Raw genomic sequence first — 16,103 nt, 5'->3', positions numbered from 1 at the left:
GGTAGTTTTTTATGTAAATAATCAATCAAATTGAACACGGGATGATCTGTGTTCAATACAGGAAGAAAAAAAACTGACGCTACCTTTCTGGTCACGCGCCTCTAACAAACAGTACACTTGAAGTGACCCTCGTTTTGAACAGGGCTACTTCTTCATTACACAAAGCAAAAACCTCAACCAATTTCTAAAGACTGGTGACATCCAGTGGAAGCGGTGGGAACTGCATGAAGGTTCCTTAGAAATCTGGATTCCCAATGAAAATCCATTGAAAAGAGAGTGGCCTCAAAAAAAGAATCTGAATAGTTTTTCCTCTGGGTTTCGCCTGCTATATAAGTTCTGTTATACTCACAGACATGATTCAAACAGTTTTAGAAACTTCAGAGTGTTTTCTATCCGGATCTACTAATAATAATGCATGTCTTATTTTCTGGGGATGAGTAGCAGGCAGTTGAATTTGGGCATGGATTTCATCCGGACGTGAAAATACTGCCCCCTGTCTCCAAGAAGTTAACAAGAAATTTGTGGAGTGGTTGAAAAACAAGTTTTAATGACTCCAACCTAAGTGTATGTAAACTTCCAACTTCAACTGTACCTGCTGGAGCGTGTGCTACGGGTGGGTGTTGTTATGGTGACCAGTGAGCTGAGATAAGGCAGAGCTTTACCTAACAAAGACATATAGATGTCTTGGAGCCAGTGGGTCTAGTGACAAATATGTAGCGAGGGCCAGCTGACGAGAGCATACAGGTCACAGTGGTGGGTGGTATTTGGGGCTTTGGTGACAAAACGGATGGCACTGTGATAGACTGCATCCAGTTTGCTGAGTAGAGTGTTGGAGGCTATTTTGTAAATGACATTGCCGAAGTCGAGAATCGGTAGGATAGTCAGTTTTACGAGGTTATGTTTGGCAGCGTGAGTGAAGGAGGCTTGTTGCAAAATAGGAAGCCAATTCTAGATTTAATTTTGGATTGGAGAAGCTTCATATGAGTCTGGAAGGAGAGTTTACAGTCTTGCTAGACACCCTTGCTATTGCTATTTGTTCTCCCAACTTTGCAAGAGAATGTGTCAGTAATTAGCTACACTGAAGGTTATTGTTGCCAGAAGTTGCTTTGAATTTGTATATTTTTGTAAAAGTCACTAACTGTCTGGCAAAATGTTGCCAGGAACCTACTGTGCCTTCACTGACTCTTCTGTTGACAACATACACATCACTTGCTGATTGGCAGCATACTGTAACAGCAGCAGCCTATCAGAAGATTGCAGGCGTGGCTTATTCGAGGCGTGGCTTTCAGCTAGCTCTTTTTGATCTCCCCTAAGAGGGAAAGTCATTCCAGTTAATCTGGTCTGTTCATAAATATTAGGCTTGGACACTGTCAGTTATGCAGCCCTGTTAACCCTGTCAGTTCTGAGACCCTAGTTGAAATTGGCTTTTTGTTTATCTGACCATTTATCTACATGTTCAGCCCTTATATTTAGCCTCACAATTAAGTATTTTGCCATTTCCTTTTAATGTCAACCAGGGCTACAAGTGGAACATAAACTATTTCGCATAAATTGTTGCATTAAAGACTTTAATTTACAAATGTCTATAAAATCTAAGATCTGCCAAAATAAAAACTAATTAAAAAAGTATTTATATGAATCCTGTAAGTACAGAAATTGTTTCCTCGCTGGGACATGAATATCCAACTAGTCAGTGACAACTGTGTGGCGTCTGGAGTTTGTGACAGCAGATATGTGAGCTTATTACAGTATAATGGACACAATGTCCTGGGATTTCCTATGATCTTCTATGTAGAAGAACTTTCCTTCTAACGACTCCTGTGTAGCTTGTGAGCTTTGTCACATGTTCGTGAGAGTTTGGGATCCGCCCTTGTCTCACAAAAACTGTTCAAGCTCAGCCCTAATCACACAGACGAATGGTTGTTATCTACGTATGGATGCAGAATAAATAGACAAATCCAATGGTACAACCAAGAAGTCTGTAGCACACAATGTTTAAAAGGGGTTAAAGTCCAAATCGTGCCGGCTTTACGGTGGGACTAATTGGGTTGAAGGCTGACATAAGTGCATGTGATACCAAAGAACCATAAGATATTTAATTGTAATACTCACTTTCCTACCTGACCATAAGGTCAGTGGGTGTAATGGATTAGCATCTATAAATTACTGTGAATTTCACAATAACCCACTTGTTACTAGTTGACAGTAAGTTAATGAAAATTAAACATTAACTTCCTGTGAACCAACTGCCATTAAGCTACTGGAAAATGCACAGTAACTTAACAGTGCAGCTCTTGATCGTCACACATTCTTACACAGATTGCAGCACTGACCATTTTAGACATGCTCAACTTCCATCTACCTAATGATGAAACCAGTTAAACTGGTATAACACTTCCACTAACAGTTGGCACAAATACATCATATTTTAGACCATGACCCAAATATGTTAATGAGCCTGGCCAGCAAATTTGCCCCACCTACATTTCAAAGTGCAGTAATGATTGTAACTAAATCTGTGCTCGTAACCAAGTGGGGAATGGATATTTACCACATATGACTGCAAAAATCCACTTGAACAGACCTCCAACTTGTTGTAAATTAGTGAGTGTAATTACTAGTGGTTAACAACTAGTGGGAAACGCCTCCATCATTCCTGAGCTCCGACTTCTCCCACATGCTGACCTCTAAAGTCACCTACAAAAGGACATGACCTCGATAACAGCATTTTAACCATTTAAATGTAACAAAACATTATTTATTAAAAGTAATATATTAATATGTTTTTTCTACTCTATAATTTGTTTACAAGCATGATAGCTGTACTTTTAGTTTATGGTTAACGCAGCTTGTTGGCCATTAGCCAATTGGTTAATCAGCTGAATCAGGTTAGTTACAACTGCAGTTGGAGTGAAAACATACAGGAGGGTAGCTCTCGAGGAACAGGCATGGAGAGCCCTAGACTCAAGGGTTTACTGAGAATGGTTTGACAAACAAACATCCAGTCAGCATCTAGTCAGTCATCTAGTCAGCTTGATGGGGGAGAGAGAGAGAGAGAGTTGTGTACTGTAAAGAGAAGTACATGTATGAGTATAGGACCAAACTAAGAGGCCAATGATGTAGATGCCAGGGAGGTCTGCTGGTAGCTGGTCCCACTGTAAAGCTCTGTGTTCTGTATGGTGGTGCTACTAATCTGGTGATGTAGTTCCTCTCCTCCCTGCAGTAGAGCCTCTTAGTCCACTCTATTCTGGATCTGAGCTTTAAGACTCGGCTTCCCGAAATAAGACCTGGAACACGCATGGGCCATCTCTCACACACACACAGGGCATTACGTCAGGCTTTGGCCATAGTGAGTGGGGAGTACTAGCCTGTGGCAGCTGCTCTGTGAGAGGATGCTGATGGGATTCACACACACAGAGACACAGAGACACAGAGACACAGAGACAGAGAGAGACAGAGAGAGACAGAGAGAGAGAGAGAGAGAGAGCAGATTATGGCTGGCTGCAGCAGCACTGTTACAGACAGACAGGTAATGTAAAACTGCTGCTGCACCATTATCTATCTGACATAACCTGCAGCCTGGCATTACCTCATCTCACTATTTGCACTATTTGGGAAATAGGGTGCCATTTTGTACAAACCACTGGTCAAAAGTAGTGCACTACATAGGGAACGGGGTGCCATTTGGGAAGCAGTCAAAATGTTGTGTGCGCTAGTTAGCCAGCATGTATGCTAGGGACCTCTCTCTGTCACTAGAGATTAGGCATTACCTAACCTGACACCAGCCCAGCTTCACACTAGACAGTGTCTAAATAAACATGGACTACACAGAACTTTTCATTCATAAAAACAACTCTCTCCTTCAGGCAAATCAGTAGCAAAGTAGTACAGATTCAAACATATTATCTCAGGAATACAAATAAAATATAATTGTATTTGTCACATGCGCCAAATACTACGGACCTTAAAGTGAAATGCTTACTTACAAGCCCTTAACCAACAATGCAATATTAATAAAATAAATTAAATAATAAAAGAAGCAAATCATTAAAGAGTAGCAGTAAAATAACAATTGCGAACATAAATACAGGGGGTACCGGTACAGAGTCAATGTGCAGGGGCACCGGTTAGTCGAGGTAATATGTACATGTAGGTAGAGTTATTGAAGTGACTATGCATAGATAATAACAGAGAGTAGCAGCAGCATAAAAGAGGGGGGCAATGCAAATAGTCTGGGTAGCCATTTGAATAGATGTTCAGGAATTTTATGGCTTGGGGTTAGAAGCGGTTTAGAAGCCTCTTGGACCTAGACTTGGTGCTCCGGTACTGCTTGCCGTGCGGTAGCATAGAAAACAGTCTATAACTTGGGTGACTGGAGTCTCTGACAATTTTATGGGCTTTCCTCTGACTCCGCCTATTATATTGGATCTGGATGGCAGGAAGCTTGGCCCCAGTGATGTACTGGGCCGTTCGCACTACCCTCTGTAGCGCCTTACGGACAGATGCCGAGCAGTTGCCATAGCAGGTGGTGATGCAACCAGTCAGGATCCTCTTAATCTGGGGACCCATGCCAAATCTTTTCAGTCTCCCGAGGGGGAAAAGGTTTTGTCATGCCTTCTTCACGACTGTCTTAGTATGTTAGGACCATGATAGTTTGTTGATGATGTGGACGCCAAGGAAGCTCTCAACCTGCTCCACTACAACCCTGTCGATGAGAATAGGGGCGTGCTCGGTCCTCGTTTTCCTGGAATCCACAATCATCTCCTTTGTCTTGATCACGTTGAGGGAGAGGATGTTGTCCTTGCTCCACACTGTCAGGTCTCTGACCTCCTCCATATAGGCTGTCATGTCATTGATCAGGCCTACCACTGTTGTGTCATCGGCATACTTAAGAGTCGTGCCTGGTCGTGCAGTCATGAATGAACAGGGAGTACAGGACTGAGCACGCACCCTTGAGGGGTCCCCGTGTTGAGGATCAGCGTGGCGGATGTGTTGTTACCTACCCTTACTACCTGGGGGTGGCCCGTCAGGAAGTCAAGGATCCAGTTGCAGAGGGAGGTGTTTAGCCACAGGGTCCTTAGCTTAGTGATGAGTTTTGAGGGCACTATGGTTTTGAACGCTGAGCTGTAGTCAATGAATAGCATTCTCACATAGGTGTTCCTTTTGTCTAGGTGTGAAAGGGCAGTGTGGAGTGCAATAGAGATTGCATCATCTGTGGATCTGTTGGAGTGGTATGCAAATTGGAGTGGGTCTAGGGTTTCTGGGATAATGGTATTGATGTGAGACATGACCTGCCTTTCAAAGCACTTCATGGCTACAGACGTGAGTGCTATGGGTCGGTAATCATTTAGGCAGGTTACCTTCATGTTCTTGGGCACAGGGACTATGGTGGTCTGCTTGAAACAGACACAGACATGGAGAGGTTGAAAATGTCAGTGAAGACACTTGCCAGTTTGTCATCGCATGCTTGGAGTACACGTCCTGGTAATCTGTCTGGCCCTGCGCCCTTGTGAATGTTGACCTGTTTAAAGGTCTTACTTACATCGGCTGCAGAGAACGTGATCACACAGCTGGTGCTCTCATGCATGTTTCAGTGTTACTTGCCTCGAAGTGAGCAAAGAAGTAATTTAGCTCATCTGGTAGGCTCGTGTCACTTGGCAGCTCTCGGCTGTACTTCCCTTTGTAGTCTGTAATAGTTTGCAAGCCCTGCCACATCTGACGAGCGTGTAGTACGATTCAATCTTAGTTGCTGTATTGACGCTTTGCCTGTTTGATGGTTTGTCGGAGGGCATAGCGGGGCTTCATATAAGCTTCCGGGTTGGAGTCACACTCCTTGACAGTGGCAGCTCTACCCTTTAGCTCAGTGCGAATGTTGCCTGTAATCCATGGCTTCTAGTAGGGGTATGTACGTACAGTCACTGTGAGGACGACGCCATTGATGCACTTATTGATGAGGCCAGTGACTGATGTGGTATACTCCTCAATGCCATTGGAAGAATCCCGGAACATATTCCAGTCTGTGCTAGCAAAACAGTCCTGTAGCTGATCATTTGCTTCATCTGACCACTTTTTTTATTGACCAAATCACTGGTGCTTCCTGCATTCATTTTAGCTTGTAAGCAGGAATCAGGAGGATAGAATTATGGTCAGATTTGAAAAAATGGAGGGCGAGGGAGAGCTTTGCACGCGTCTCTGTGTGTGGAGTAAAGGTGGTCTAGAGTTTTTTTCCCCTCTGGTTGCACATTTAACAAGCTGGTAGAAATTACGTACCCTGCATTAAATTTCCTGGCTACTAGGAGCGCCGCCTCTGGACGAGTTTCCTGTTTGCTTATGGCCATATATCGCTCATTGAGTGCGGTCTTAGTGCCAGCCTTGGTATGTGGAGGTAAATAGACAGCTACGAAGAATATAGATGAAAACTCTTTAGGTAGATAGTGTGGTTTACAGCTTATCGTGAGATACTCTACCTCAGGCGAGCAAAACCTCAACACTTCCTTAGATATCGTGCACCAGCTGTTTACAAATATACATAGACCACCACCCCTTGCCTTACCAGAGGCTGCTGTTCTATCCTGCTGATACAGTGTATAACCCACCAGCTGTTTGTTATTCATGTCGTCGTCCAGTCACGACTCGGTGAAACATGAGATATTACAGTTTTTAATGTCCCGTTGGTAGGATATACGTGCTTTTAGTTCATCCACTTTATTATCCAGTGATTGTGTGTTGGACAATAGTACAGATGGCAAAGGCAGATTAGCCACTCGTCGCCAGATCCTTACAAGGCACCCCGATCTCTGTGTCTGGAGTTAATCCCTCTAGTCCGACTCATTAAAGTAAAGTTCTTTGTTCATTTCAAGGTGAGTAATCACTGTTCTGATGTCCAGAAGCTCTTTTTGGTCATTTTGTATACGTTATTTTACCAGGTAAGTTGACTGAGAACACGTTCTCATTTGCAGCAACGACCTGGGGAATAGTTACAGGGGAGAGGAGGGGGATGAATGAGCCAATTGTAAACTGGGGATTATTAGGTGACCATGATGGTTTGAGGGTCAGATTGGGAACTTAGCCAGGACACCAGGGTTAACACCCCTACTCTTACGATAAGTTCCATGGGATCTTTAATGACCTCAGAGAGTCAGGACACCCATTTAACATCCCATGCAAAAGACAGCACTCTACACAGGGCAGCATCCCCATTCACTGCCCTGGGGTATTGGGATATTTTTTTAGACCAGAAGAAAGAGTGCCACCTACTGGCCCTCCAACACCACTTCCAGCAGCATTTGGTCTCCCATCCAGGGACTGACCAGGACCAACCCTGCTTAGCTTCAGAAGCAAGCCAGCAGGGTGGTATGCTGTATTTTGTATGTCATAAGAGACAGTGGGAGCAACATTATGTACAAAGTAAGCTACAAACAATGCTAAAAAACTAACAAAATAGCACAGTTGGTTAAGAGCCCATAAAGGGGCAGACATCCCCTCTGGCACCATTATCAATCACAGTAGGCAAGAGAGTGATCAAGACCTTTTCACTTTTAATGAAACAGAAGTCTATCTGTGGTCCGTTGGAACTCTCTCAGGGGCCTACTTGTGTGTGTGTGTGTGTGTGTGTGTGTGTGTGTGTGTGTGTGTGTGTGTGTGTGTGTGTGTGTGTGTGTGTGTGGGCAGTATTTATGCATTTCATTTACTTCTGAGTATTTTGTCATTTGTATTACACTGAGCTGAACTACACTAAAATGTATTTTGAAACAAGATACTTTCGAGAGCTGTATTTTGTATGTTCTAAATACTTTCTATACAATTTTTTATAGCGGTTCCCCATTTTGTGGCCCTCTTTCCCCCTGCATTGATATCAGAAGTCTAATAACACTACTGTGTGATAAGAGCGTCTGCTAAAGGAACTAAATATAGATGTCAAAATAGACAATTGCAAAGCATGCAGAGCATTATTCTCACAACCTTCGCCCCGAAACAAGGTTTTGTCTAGAAGGGATACAACTTTTGTCAAAATTGGTTTTTTTTGTAGGACGTTTAGGAGAATTTAAGCAGCCGGTTAGGATAATTAGGTTAAGCTATATCCCATCTAGACATGACCCTGAAACAAGGCCAATAATAATACCCAGTGTGCTTTGCAGTTCATTTTGGTATGTTCATTTTCACCTATACGGTACATTGGTCATTTAGCTGACACTCGTATACAGATTGATTTACAGTCAGTGCTACAACTAAGGTAATTAAACATTGACTCTCAGGTATAGATGCACCAAACACAATGCATAGTTACTTTTTTTTTAATATATCAAGGTGTCTTGATTAAACAGCTAAATGATCCTAGGTATGACTTTCCTAAAACAATTCCATATAGCTTGGCTTAGACTGTAGAGGTCACTGGCCTACACATAATACCCCATAATGTCAAAGTGGAATTGTGTTTTTAGAACATTTTACAAATGTCTTCAAAATGAAAATCTGAAATGTCTTAAGCCACTAAGTATTCAACCCCTTTGTTATGGCAAACTTAAATAAGTTCAGTAGTAAAAACTTGCTTAACAAGTCACATAATAAGTTGCATGGACTCACTCTGTGTGCAATAATAGTGATTTTTGACTACCTCATCTCCGTACCCCACACAACGTCCCTCAGTCGAGCAGTGAATTTGACACAGATTCAACCACAAAGACAAGGGAGGTGTACACTTAGCCTCACAAAGAAGGGCATTGAATAACCCTTTGAGCATGGTGAAGTTATTAATTACACTTTGGATGGTGTATCAATACACTCAGTTACTACAAAGATAAATGCATCCTTCCTAACTCAGTTGCCTCAGAGGAAGGAAACAGCTCAGGGATTTCACCATGGCCAATGGTGAGTTTAAAATATTTACAGAGATTAGTGGCTGTGATAGGAGAAAACTGAGGAGGGATCAATCACTTTGTAGTTACTCCACAATACTAACCTAAATAACAGAGTGAAAAGAAGGAAGTCTGTAGAGAATAAAAATGTTCCAAAACCTGCATTCTGTTTGCAATAAGGGACTAAAGTAAAACATACCAAAAAATTGCAAAGAAATGAACTCCCTGCCCAGAATACAAAGTGTTATGTTTGGGGCAATTCCAACACAACACATCACTTCGGGGCAAATCCAACACGACTATCACTCTTCATACCACAAGAATGTTGGTGGCAGCATCATGTTATGGGTATGCTTGTCATCCGCAAGGACTAGGGAGTTTTTTTTGTGGGGGATCAAAATAAATGGAATAGAGCTAACCACAGGCAAAATAGAGGACAATCTGGTTCAGTCTGCTTTCCAGCAGACACTGCGAGGCAAATTCACCTTTCAGCAGGACAATAACCTAAAACACAAGGCCAAATACACTGGAGTTGCTTACCAAGACAACATTGAAGGTTCCTGAGTGGCCTAGTTACAGTTTTCACTTAAATCGGCTTGAAAACCTATGGCTGTCTAGCAATACTCAACAACCAACTTGACAGCTTGAAGAATTGTTTTGTACAATCCAGGTGTGCAGAGCCCTTAGAGACTTACCCAGTAAGACTCACAGCTGCAAACACTGCCAAAGGTGATTCTAACATGTATTGAATACTTATATAATCAATGTGTTTTATTTTTCATACATTTTTTACAAAATCTTTGAATTTTTTGTGTAGATCTTTGACCAAAAAAGTACAATTAAATCCATTTGAATTCCCCTTTGTAACACAACTAAATATGGAATTAGCCAAGGGGTGTGAATACTTTCTGAGGTTACTTTATGTATTACAATGAACTATCACCGTCAATGGTCATACAAATTATATGAGAGCATTTCTATGCAAGTTATTCTCCAATAAAATCAGTTCTGCTGTTACGCAGGCTCTAAAAATGCTATCATAATATATAATATATGCCATTTAACAGATGCTTTTATCCAAAGCGACTTACAGTCATGTGTGCATACATTCTACGTATGGGTGGTCCTGGGAATCAAACCCACTACCCTGGCGTTACAAGCGCCATGCTCTACCAACTGTGCTACAGAAGGACCATTGAAAGCATGAACATTTACCATGGTAAATGCATACATTGACTACAAACAAACATAGTAGGGTAGTAGTCTGCATAAATTAATCTACTGAAAATATTAAAGTAGCCCGATCAAAAGAGATAAATGAAGAGTGAAAAGCGGTCTTTAAATTAAGCACATTTTTACTCCTGAACTTATTTAGACTTGCCATAACAAACGGGTTGAAAACTTATTGACTCAAGACATTCCAGCTTTTAATTTTGTATTCATTTGTAAAAATGTCTAAAAACACAATTCTACAGTGACACAAAATCTCTATTTAATCCATTTTAAATTCAGGCTGTAACACAATAAAATGTGGAAAAAGTCAAGGGGTGTGAATACTTTGACGGCACTATATATATCTCTATGTATAAACAACTTTTTAGTGCACCAGGCTTGGGGTCAATTCCACAAATTAAATTATATTTAAATTCTCTCTCCCTGTAAATTCCATTTAATTCAATTAAATTCCAATGATCGGTACATTCTAATAATTAAATTCCCAATTTAATATTATCCCCAACAATTCACCAATTTCCAATTCCAATTCAATTCCCTCAGTCTGATCATGTCACAGTTCAGACAGCCTAGCCCTAGCTATATAGAAATACAGGTTGAAATGATTCAAAACAAATCCTACAGTCATTTTTGTATACTATGTGCATTCATCCCATTAACTGGGTGTCACGACTTCTGCCGAAATCAAAGCCTCTCCTTGTTCGGGCGGTGCTCGGCGGTTGATGTCACCGGTCTTCTAGCCATCATTGATCCATTTTTCATTTTCCATTGGTTTTGTCTGGTCTTCCTGCACACCTGGTTTAAATCCAATTCATTACCTGTTGTGTATTTAACCCTCTGTTTTCCCTCATGTCTCTGTCAGAGATTGTTTTATGTTTTGTATTTGTTGCGCGACGGGTCCTCGTACCCACTTTGTTGCATTGTATCTCATGGTTTTGGAGTTAAATTATTAAAATACTCCATTCCACCAACTTTTGATTCTCCTGTCCCTGACTTCCCTGTCACCTATCACACACACACACACACACACACACACACACACACACACACACACACACACACACACACACACACACACACACACACACACACACACACACACACACACGACTGTGACACTGGGAAATGTAAAAATATTTAATTGCGATTAAATTCTAAAGAAGAAATGTTTTTACATTTCCAATTCAAAAAGTATTATTCCAATTCAATTAAAATGTCATTATAATTGACCCCAACACTGCAGTGCACTAGTTTTGACCAGAGCCCATTTTTTTATTTTACCTTTATTTAACCAGGTAGGAAAGTTGAGAACAAGTTCTCATTTACAATTGCGACCTTCCCATAGGGAACCTTCAGTTTGTCCTCGTACTGAACAACGTGCAAACACACACACTGGTCCAGAAGTGACCTGCTTTTAACAGACAGCCAGAACAGAGAACAGTGAGCAGAACGGGGCTAGCTCCTCTGCAGCACTTGCTAGACATTTAAAAGAGCTGGAATTCACCTGTGGGTTTTTCATTGCAACATAGCCTTTGCATATTTAACTATGTAAACCATATAACAGACATTACTGTAATACTACTTTTATTTTACACAACTTAGCCATTTAGCAGACTCTCTTATCCAGAGCGACTTACTGTAGTGTGCATAAATTTTCATACTGGACCTACGTGGGAATTGAACCCACAACCCTGGTGTTGCAAGCACCATGCTCTACCAACTGAGCCACACAGCAGATACCATTAACCCTAGTGACCTGGTTCACTAAGTACACAGTCCTTGTGGGCAGAACGCATAAGACACACACACACACACACAATGATTTACATAAGCATGCACATCAAACTAGGTCTATGCAGCTATATATAATCCACAAGTGTGCAACGCGATGCTTCACTTCAGTCCCATTTCTCCTCATGTACCAAAGGGAGAAGTAAATACTTCCATGTCTTGCCATGGCTGGCCAGTAACAGAGAGATGTTCACACAGGCCAAAGGCAGACAGCCTCAAATCCCAGATAAGAGATGTCTATCAGTCAGTAGAGAGCTCAGGCAGAGGAAACAAGCAGGAAGACTATAACATCTAGAGTCTTCAAGAGGTCTCATGACAGAGACAGGACCTGACAATAACAAAGTCTGACTGACCACCACTCCCCAGAGACAAGAGACAGAGAGATAAACAGAAAGAGAGACCCGGAGAGACTCCATTCTAATCCTGGAAGATTCAGGCCATTAGTACCTGGACATACAGACAAGACCATAACCACCATGGAGGAAATAAATCAATATAGCTTTAATATCATGTCAATCTGATTAAACTGGAGAGTATCTACATTCCAATCAATATCTGTTTAGTATTTAAATAAAGTCTCAAGGGTTTACCTTCAGCCTGATATCTTGTTGTCACATACAGTACAGGCCTCTAAAATGGACGATGGCCACTTCAGCATCTAAAGAGCCCCACAGTATTAGTCAGCAGTGCTCTAATTTTCTCTCAATAAAGGCTTTCGAGATGAACGCAAAGGACACTACACTCCCAGTACTGTAGCTGTGTTGCAGAGGCAGTGGAAGCACATTCATAGCTAGCCTGGATGCCAGTCTGTTTCTGCTCTCTTGCCAACTCCTTGTCTCTCATTGCCACTGTCATACCTTATTTCCATGAGGAGTTGGCAAGAAAGCAGAAACAGACTGGCATGCAGGGTAACTCATAAGAGCTCTCCTCTGCTCACGCTACTGTATTGTAAAGGCTGTATGACAAGGTAAGAAATAGATTACATCATATGTCACAATATTCATCCTCTGTTGTCAAGGGGGATTCATTTGAACATTGTTTTCTACAAGATTGTACACATTCAATGATCCAGTGTTAAATCAACACAGAGTGTTAAATTGAACACTTACAGAGTTAATGTAACACCTGAATCAACACTAGTAATGTTACTAGGTAACATTGGCCAATATGTAATCCCACTGTAACATAATGATAATAACGTGATAATAACATGCATTTGACTGATCCATAGTGAAGACCTCCATGGAGGAAAACAATAAAGATCCTACATATGAAGTAAGGTAGGTTATTGAAGAATTACCATGATAATGAACCAATAAAATCTTGTGACTCAGCATCGTGTGTGTGTGAGAGAGAGAGGGGGGAGTGAGAGAGAGAAACAGGCAGACGGACAAGACGACAGAAATATAGACAGACAAAGAGAGGGGGGGAAATACCAATCTCGCCTAGCCTCAAGAACCTTCTATTGCTTCCACCGTCACGAATCATAGATCGGCTATAGCCTACCTGCTAAGCTCAACTGTAGCTCTCCTAGTCTAAAACGATCCAAAAATTGTAGCCTATCCATAGATAATGAAGATGATATCTGTCTAAATCAAACAAGAGGCCCCTTTGTCTTAACAATAGAAACAAGTAACAGTTAGGCTTAACCAATTCAAAACATCTCCTGTAGGCTTTTGATAGCTTACAGATTCGGTTATGAGTTAACCCGGACCGCCGATGTTTCAGCACCTTACGTGCTGGACCTAATAGAAGCAGCGCGTCAAATGCACCGGCGTTCTGCAGACCGGCTGGTTGTGACATCGACCGACCGTTCACCGCAGATCAGCAATTCACATAAATAGGCTATAACAGCATACAAATTCTATCAGCAATATTTTATTTCGTGTAGCCTACCAAGATAAGATGATCGATTGGTTGGTTCAATATGCTACAGCCGCCAACAAACTACCAATAAACAGTTCTAGGTGATCCATTATGGGCAAGGTTTGCGAGTCCCCATCTTCAAGTGTGACCTTTTAAACGAAACAAAATGTTAAGATGTAGGTGGCGTTGGAAGTGACCGCAAAATATGTCTAGCTGCCCTGCAATATTTAGCAGTTCCAACCGTGGAAATGAACAATGAATCCTTTCTCTTGATCGATTCATTGGGGTAGCTCACATTATTTCTGCTCATGCACTGATGCACACAATTAGAAAACTTCATAAAACCAACACGGTGATGTGAATTAATTAAATACTAGAAGATACAGGCAAAAACACCCGACCATTTTCACTTCGTATACATTCTGTTTTCAATCAATATAAATAGATATGTCATCTTTACCTGTTCGGTGCAGTGTCTGGCTTCGCAGTAGAACTTGCTCTGCCGGAGCGCAGACTGGCAGAGGAATCCTGGGCCCATTTAGCCCCTCCCGCTACTCCCTGACTACCGTAAGTATTTCAACAGGGGCGCTACAGAATTCACACTCAATGATAACAAGTCCATTAATATTTCATAAACCATTCTAACCCTCATTAATTGACTTTAAAAAAGCAAATGATTATAAAAAGCAAATTAATCACAATGGCAGTTGGTTAGGCGATTATTTAGTTATTAAGGTGCTAGACAGATGCTAGACATTCAAAATAATAGGTGCTAGACATTCAGAATAACACTCAACACTTGAAAATAATATGAGGACAGAGTGGAGTATCAGTTTTGTCCCAAATGGCATCTTATTCCCTTTTTTATTTATTACCGTTATTATTTACAGCAACGACCTGGGAAATAGTTACAGGGGAGAGGAGGGGGATGAATGAGGCAATTGTAAACTGTGGATTATCAAGTGACCGTGATGATTTGAGGGCCGGATTTGAAATGTAGTCAGGACACCAGGGTTAACACCCCTACTCTTACAATAAGTGCCATGGGATCTTTAATGACCTCAGAGAGTCAGGACACCGGGGTTAACACCCCTACTCTTACAATAAGTGCCATGGGATCTTTAATGACCTCAGAGAGTCAGGACACCGGGGTTAACACACCTACTCTTACAATAAGTGTCATGGGATCTTTAATGACCTCAGAGAGTCAGGACACCGGGGTTAACACACCTACTCTTACAATAAGTGCCATGGGATCTTTAATGACCTCAGAGAGTCAGGACACCGGGGTTAACACACCTACTCTTACAATAAGTGCCATGGGATCTTTAATGACCTCAGAGTCAGGACACCCATTTAACGTCCCATCTGAAAGACGGCACCCTACACAGGGCAGTGTCCCCAGTCACTGCCCTGGGGCATTGGGATGTATTTTTATAGACCAGAGGAAAGACAGCACCCTACACAGGGCAGTGTCCCCAATCACTGCCCTGGGGCATTGGGATGTATTTTTTATAGACCAGAGGAAAGTGTCTCAACACCACTTCCAGCAGCATCTGGTCTCCCATCCAGGGACTGACTAGAACCAACCCTGTTTAGCTTCAGAAGCACGCCAGCAGTGGTATGCAGGGTGGTATGCTGCAGGGTGGTATGCTCCTTTACAGTGCACTACTTTTGAACAGGGCCCAAGTAAATAAAACAAACTAATTGGGCCATAGGGCTATATAGGGAACAGGGTGCCCTTTGGAATACAACTATGATGTTCGTTATGACTCACTGAAATAGATTACATTGGAGCGGACAGCTTTTCACATTATGACAAATCAATACCCCAACAATGTTTCAGGTCAACCCTCAAACAGCAACACATCCACACAGTGAAAGGAGAGTCAGGGTCACCTACTACTACATACAATAGTTAGGAACCTGGGCTTTGTCCCAAATGGCACCCATTTCCCTATATAGTGCACTACATTTGACAAACCTCCAGTGTGCAAAAAGTGAGTAGGGTGCCACAGACCTAGTTAGGTCATGTTGATGTTTTTTTTTGCTGGTCATACTTAGTAGGCCTATTGTTGCAACACTTTAAACCATTGTAAGTCGCTCTGGATAAGAGCGTCTGCTAAATGACTTAAATGTAATTGTACATATAATAAACTGCAAAACAGATGCTACTTCACAGTGACCCTTTCACACACACCATTCCTTGGCCTTGCCTCTTTCTGTGATGTCTGCTCATTGAAGGTTTAAAGACACTTGAAGGGAAGTACAAGGGGAATGGCTCCTAGAGTCTAGGGGTGGCTTCTCCATCCCCCTTGTTCTCCAAGCCTGCTTCAGATGGAGCTGATAATCTTGACC

At 41.9% G+C, this 16,103-nt stretch overlaps 1 protein-coding gene across 21 annotated transcripts in view; it reads right to left on the bottom strand.

The window, feature by feature from the left end:
* LOC118385851 (microtubule-associated protein 2-like) overlaps window positions 1-14,258 on the bottom strand; it is a 170,954-nt gene extending 156,696 nt beyond the window's left edge. For 17 of the 21 annotated variants that reach the window (XM_052522674.1, XM_052522676.1, XM_052522678.1 and 14 more), the window contains exon 1: window positions 14,206-14,255. The gene's annotated coding sequence lies outside the window, so the exon portion shown is untranslated. Of the gene's footprint in view, window positions 1-14,205 lie in introns of all 21 variants that reach the window. The other 4 variants (XM_052522665.1, XM_052522666.1, XM_052522667.1 and 1 more) reach the window with 4 other exon arrangements.
* Between the last annotated feature and the right edge of the window lie 1,845 nt (window positions 14,259-16,103).

Source organism: Oncorhynchus keta, chromosome 7 (genome assembly GCF_023373465.1).
Source record: "Oncorhynchus keta strain PuntledgeMale-10-30-2019 chromosome 7, Oket_V2, whole genome shotgun sequence".
NCBI lineage: Eukaryota > Metazoa > Chordata > Actinopteri > Salmoniformes > Salmonidae > Oncorhynchus > Oncorhynchus keta.
The sequence above is the reverse complement of the archived record's forward strand: the minus strand, read 5'-3'. Positions and strand labels throughout refer to the sequence as shown.